Source organism: Atta colombica, unplaced genomic scaffold (assembly GCF_001594045.1).
Source record: "Atta colombica isolate Treedump-2 unplaced genomic scaffold, Acol1.0 scaffold55, whole genome shotgun sequence".
NCBI lineage: Eukaryota > Metazoa > Arthropoda > Insecta > Hymenoptera > Formicidae > Atta > Atta colombica.
The window spans coordinates 806,956-814,161 of NW_017259545.1; the positions used below are offsets into that span (position 1 = coordinate 806,956).

The 7,206-nt window shown below is 41.1% G+C and overlaps 1 protein-coding gene across 8 annotated transcripts in view; it reads left to right on the plus strand.

Annotated features, from left to right (window-relative positions):
- Window positions 1–7,206, plus strand: part of LOC108691960 — a 213,390-nt gene that overhangs the window by 135,920 nt on the left and 70,264 nt on the right. The gene's annotated exons all lie outside the window — the stretch shown is intronic.

A 7,206-nucleotide genomic window follows, 5' to 3' on the forward strand; every position in this document is an offset into this window, starting at 1 on the left:
ACGAATAACTGCGTGAATTTATTTTGTGTGCAACAATGTCCATGATAATGGCCGTAAAAGTCTTTTTGTCGTCGAAATTTGCCACGTTGTTGCGATAACCTTATCTACTGATGTATATATTTATGCTTAGCTATTATTGCGTATACGCCGACAAAACTTCGTTGCAAATGACATTATTGCGCCGAGCAGCACTATCAGTAGAAACGTACAGCGTTTTTTTTTTTCTGGTCATTACACGCAACCGATATCTCAGCACGTACGATTTCTGCACAATAACGTCCGCATAGATTGAACGCATTCATTACTGGGTGGAAAAAGACATAAGTACGTTTTCCCACTTACAACTTTCCGATCGATCGTCGTCGAATATCGATTATCTTCAGCCAGCAGAAGAAGTTGCCTTCCTAATATAATATTCTTCCGCGAGTAACTAAGTACCGTAAGTGACCGAGTCCCACACGTGTTCGTTGTTTAAATAAAATATTACAAGTTGTAGACTGGGCGTCTACGGCACACATAGCTACGTATACAAGATAAACTCGTTACCGAGAAAGACGATGGAAACGCGTGGTCATTCGTTTGAACAAATAGCGGGTTCGAATTATCATCTTGCATCGATGAGGATACAGTTGTGAGCGACTGCAAACGCCATTGGAAATAGGTACACGCGGTAGGTTCCCCATAGCGGAAAGTGCTCGTTCATGTGTTACAACTCGGTGAAAGCAATAATTCGCGCTGCTCGGAGGGACTCGCTTGCTCGTTCCGGAATTTCGGCCGATTCGCGGCGATTCCGACGCGCCCGCGACCGCTTTCGTTTCTGACCGATTATCCGGTCGTGCAATTTATGTCGGCAAATGACTGCAATCTGCGCTCGATCCGACTCGTGAAACATTTCCCTCCTTCTCTCTCTTCTTCGACCTCGACTTTCGACCCTCCTCGTCCTCCGCTACTCCCCTATCTATCCGTCTCTCGGGCTCTGCCTCCGGTTTGCCGTCCGGTTCACTCGCATGCAGAAAAGTGCAAAACACCCGGAGGAAACGAGCGATTCGTGATCGGACGCCGTTAACGTTTCACTTTTCGTGGTCGAAAATTATTCGCTCCCCCAGCTATGTACCGAAGACTTGCGCGTACGTTCTTTTCGATAATATCGTATTGCTACTTCGCCCGCGGATAGAGATCGTTTTTTTGAGGCGTAAGGTACACCGACACAAATAGATCGTTGATAAACAATTCGAGGATACGAACAGATATAACACAGTCCTAATATAGACGACTAATCAAATAATGTGAAGAAATTACGTTGAAGCAACTCCAATTTAAGCTCTGGTGTTAATTCTTGAAAAACGTAACTTGTCAAAATGTTTCTTTTATTTTTTACGCACAATTCTCCATTTGTTGCATGTTTAAAAAAAAAATAATATATTTTTCAAATATTTTTCAAATTTTTGTATAATATATTTTCCTTTTGGAAATGATAATATTATTATTACGCAACATTAGAAAATTCTGTTGTCTAGAAAATAGAAAATAATTTCATATAATATATTTTTTAATTTAAGATTCGTATAAAATTGTTTTAAAAACCATCGTAGTCGATATATGTGCTTTGAAGAATGAAATTAGTCTGAATACATATCCCGTTATATTCTCGTTAAAATCTCTGCCGCTTTTGTTATTCGAATGGAAAGCGTTTGAATCGATACCGGGCATTACCCTAACGTCATTAAGGCATGACGTTTAATATCCTTCAATTATTTAGGCCATACATTTCGTAGTGTATCGGGTTTCGACAGAATCTAATGAATGTCACGATCGATCGGGTACCAATGTTATCATGATCTGCATTTGCGATTTCGGTGAGAAGCAAAATGCGGTGCTGTGCGAGCGATGTTGTGAATCGATTATCGATTTCTGGATTTCAGCGGCGCGCAGAACATCGTTCGAACGACGATCTTGCGAATTGAATATTGATTTCGTGACAGCGTACAGCGCAAAACGCCAGCGGATAGTGCGCGGTACGAATCACGTTACGGATCGGTTATTGATTTTGAGCGTAGTCGCATGAATCGGTCGAAAATGGCGAGCGAGCACGCCGATTAATTGCCTCTCACAAAGCCGCCGATAAAGCAACTCTGAATGCAATTATTCACTTTAACGTGTTTTAAGTATGGATGATGAAAACCGATGGTCAAATTAATTTGAATCGTCTCTCTCACTTCGACTTTTGTGATTTAATATTAACGTTGTGCTTTTCCCGCGCATTACGATACATTGTACGCGTCCCCTATATATGGGTCATTATTCATGCGATAATTCGTAGTCGCTTCTCTCGATACGATTATTATGAATGATCACTCTTCGCTTGCGGCTGCGGAAACGTTTGGAAACGTTTGGTAGCGAAGGCATTTTTGTATTACCTAACGATTCTTAGTATATCAAGATTGATATAATCTATAATAATATAAAAAAACATGCTTGTGCTGCTGGCAAAATATTTAGATATCGAGTGAAACGACGTAACTTTTCCGCATGCACTGCTGGTGTTGTTATCGCGATGAGTCGGAGCACCGCGTGAATCGGGGTACGCTTATCGGGGTACGACAGTTCAATTTTGATTGCATATTCGATGATGCGTGCACGTGCACGTAAGCACTCGCGCTCAACTCCGCGGCAACGAGGTAACATCGGACAAACGCCGCGACGCATCCGATGGCGGCAGTTTCATTTTATAGTTAATCGCTCTTTATCGAGCCAGTCGGCCGCAGTTTCCGCGTAAATTATTGCTGTCATAAATTTATCCCCCGATCGGTAATTATCGGTCCGAGCCATCCGCCGGAACGGGCGCGAATTACGGGCCAATTCCAATTGGCGTTTCAGTCACTCTCTATCGCACGGCGACGCGGCGGTTATTGTTACCGGGAGGCGACTTCGACGATTTACTGCAGTGACCTACGTTTAAAGCGCATGGCGGATTAACAATTTCGGGCGTTTCGCGAATTTCCTATTACGGCGTCACGCTTATCCGCCACGCGGACGATACGCAATTGCGGTAACTGCGAGCTCGCCGATAATAGCTACACAGCGGATTGAATCGCGTGGAACATAGCTGCATTGTTAACGTGAATTATAATTGCATCGAGTCGCTACAGCATTTTCAACACGATCTCTCTATCTATCTCTCGTATTCTCGCTCACTCTCACTCTCGCTCTCGCTGGCGTGATGTCCTCTTGCGCATTTAATGACGCAAACGTGGACCGTGAAGCGCGTTAAAATCTCAATAATAATTAATGTTTGCGATATCGAATGTTTGTACATGATGCGATTATATGAGATTAACGCGAGACGGTGATGCTGTAAGTTTGTTTTACAAATGCTCTCGAAGCGTTATGTATTCAGCGTTTGAGGGTTTTTATTAATTTACACCGTGTGAACACATCAATAATGATATTTTTATTCGTTACTGCGCAATTTTTACTTGCAGCTACGAAATTGCACCATTGTGTTCTCGGGAGAATCTAATTTGTTGTTTGCAATCGGACAATGCAGAGAGGACAGACGCGAGACATGACAAATAAAAGATTACGTTTGCTATTCTCACGATCGATGTCGAAATTAGTACGTGGCGACGCGTATCTAACGGGTGGACACAATTAAGTGTGCGTGCAAGTTACCGTGAACGGTTATAAAGCTCACGCGAGAGGTAAGCGAGTGATCATAGATCGTAGATAAGTACAGTCCAGGCGCCAACATCATTTTCAACTTCGAGAAGTATAGTCGTGGTGTCGAGGGTTATGGGAACCTGACCGTTGTAGTTATGCAATCAATTGCAGATACAATGTTATCTGTCTGAAGGATGCAACGAAGAAAAAGTTGACTACATTTTATACTAGTATAAAAATTAAACAACGGTAATTATTTCTAACAATCGAGCAAATGATTGTAATTATGGAGAATTCTGCCATTATTTTCTTTATATTAACAGAATATCGTATTAACTTCACATATTCGTATAAATTTGGATAGGGAAATTAGCAGGTTGTTATATTAAAAAAATAATGATTGTTTCAACACTTTGTAGTTCTTTAGCAAAATAAAAAAAGTTGCGCATTTTTTATATTATTAAAAAAATCAAAATTGAAGAAGTAGCAGCCGGAATTCTGTCTAAAAATGATTGTAGAGCATAGAATTCTACTAGAAATAAAAAAATATAAGTAGTGATTATTCAGTGACGAGTTAGAAAACTTATCTCTAGTCGATGCTAGTGATTAGGTCTTGAATCAGATCGACTAAATTTATTTCTATTCGAATTTAGATATTTAAGCAAAATTATTATTTTTGTATGCTTATGCAGATGTGGATCCTTTTTTGTCTTCTGTCACATAAAAATTTCTCAATATTATAATCGGATTGGATGTAATTTTTTTCAGTTAAAGAGAGTAAAAAATAGTTTTTGAGATCAATCGCAAATCGCGCCGAGAGATATTTTTTTCTAATTAAGAAATTAATTCTCCAGCGAAGTCGTTAGTTTTCCCCTAAAAATAACAGTCCCTGAAAAGCTACCCTCTTAATCGAGCATTTGTCTTTAGATGTGGTCTCAGTCCCTAGCAATGATATTTCAGGTATAACGCGGCCTCTTTAGCCGGTGGCAATTGCCGCGTCCCTGTAAACGAGCCTACTTATCCGGGGGTTGATTTACCTCCCTCACAACGCACATCGCCGCAACACCGTTTCTCGTTGGCAGAATGAGCAATGGTCCGAAACGAGCGGGAACAGCTTGTTAATTAACTCAATTAAATTGTCAGATATTACTTTCGTTCTGCCATCCATCCACGCCCCTCGTGTCCTCGTGATATTTCCATAACAGAGAAAGGGTCGTTATCCTCGAGTGTGTCGTAAATTCAAATAATCCAAGCGTGTACTTTATTATATATATATATAATTTTCGTCGCGGTTTTGGGCACTCACGGAGTATGTTGGCCAGAGACAATTGGAGAAAGAGTAGTCCTCCAACACATCTCACGCGATATCCTTATCGTATTTCCAAATAGAGTCGCCGTTACACCAGGTGCTAGCCATCCTCGAAAACAAGAATAATTAGAGTGATTTCGCGGTGGCGGATGGCGAAAAGGGCCGGAAAAAGGGGCGCGCGAAAGGATGGTGAAGAGGAGGAAAAGCTGACACTGGTTTCGCGGGCGGCAACAGTGGCGATGGTGGCCATGTACTTTACAGGGACAAGCGGCTTAGCCAGCCATGCCGGTGAACATAATTCATCCGGTGTAACTCGGTGTCTCTCTTCTCCGTTACTGGCACAACACGTTCCAACGCACTTTGCACGGACGGTGGAAACGGGAGGAAGTCTCCCTGCTCTTATTTATGGTATTACGCGACTGTACATTCAGATTCGGTCGCCGTTTCACGGTGGCGGCGGCGGCACTCCATATATGGAAAATGGCTTTTGCCAAGGCGTTACCGAATTATTTATATACGAGGTGAAGTACACCGGTTAGCTGCTCGGACGACCTCCAAATCTGCCCTCGTTGAAGTTCATTCCTTTGGTAGTAGTGAATTCAGTTCCGGATTGCACGCTTTATGCGGTTGAGATAATTGTACGTAAGCGGCACTTTTGAAAGTGAATTTTACGATGAAAATTCCACTATTATCGAGTCCGCTTGTCTGCTAACATTGTTTCCAAGCATTCTCGTAGCAAGAACTGCAAAATTATTAAATTTCTAAAAATAATTAATGAACTATTAGCTATTAATTTGATTACTTTTCTTTCTTTATCCTGAAAGCTTGAGCTTTAATGGAACGAGCAATACAATTGTTATTCGATAGGCAATATTTATGTTAAAAAACTTTCATTTATTTAAGATGAAAGAAAATCATAAATCTGAAATAATTATTGTTAAGTGAAATTGAATGAAAATATAAACTTTAATAATTTGCAAACTTTTGCCGCACATAGGCAGGGTGATAAGGACTCCGAAGGAGAATATTTCTCGGTGAACAAATTGAATTCAACACAAATTAGCGCCAGGGTAGGTTTACGAATCCGTCTTGTTGTCATGAGAAATTATTGCCGTGAGTATTCCCGCAGGACGAAAGGGAGGCTCTTGCCTTTTCCCGTGGGGTTATAATACTGAGGACGAGCCGCTCGCGGTTATTAGTTTAGGAAGCTGCAAAGTACCCCGAAACAAAGTCTGTTCTCTCTCTATCTCTCCACCAGGTAATCAATATACAGGCGACGACCCCTGTCTCGTTCACCTTGTCGGTTTATCCTGAACCATCGGCGAGAATCCCGGCTTACTTGTTCGTTCCAGGCATAGCCGGCAGACAAGCAGTATCTTTAGCTAATAAAGCATCCCCTTTTACTTCATCTCCCCTCCCTTATGAAGGGGCGGCCAACCAAATTATAATACGCCTACCTCATGTTTCTCCCCTGAAATGCTCTCAGACTTGATCGCTTTTCATCACGAAGCCGATTACGCGATCGGCATCCTTGAACATCTTTTTTGCCAACAGTACCTTTGGAATACCTTTCCCGTAAACCGCCCGCTTAATGTGCTTTCAATTGGATAGTCCACGGTTATTAAAGGGGCAGATAGAATTTAGAAGTGGTTAACCATGTTGGACACGCTCCATTTTTTTATGCTGATTTATTTAATGCTTAAGGAAAAGAAAAGATCACTATTTTTTTGTAAGTTCTTTTAAATACACAGAGAATACGTAATTATTTGCATTAGAAACTTTTTACAAAATAAAAAATAAAATCTTGCAATCTTCCTCGTGCATTGTACTTTTTGTAGAATTTAATAAGTACGTATATCGTAGTACAGCATCTTCTGATGCGTTTCGAACTTCCCGGTAATTTTTGCAGATGTCTGGCGAGCATCTGCCTCGATTAAGTAGTGTTTAACCTGTAATTTATTCCACCGGCAACGGTCGGGCGTTCGCAATTTACGCTTTAAATTGAAATGTAAAATTATCGTAATGCATTGGATTCCGATTCAAGAGTTCAGAGCGAGAGTGGAATGAATCTATAATTTGCAAGGTCTGTTTAAGATCTGAAGTGAAGTTTGTAAAATCTCGCAGATTATAGCTTTACATCGCTGCTGTTTTGAACCCTTTAATTTGACGCTGTTGTGTGTGTGTGTGTGTGTGTGTGTGTGTGTGTGTGTGTGTGTGTGTGTGTGTGTGTGTGTGTG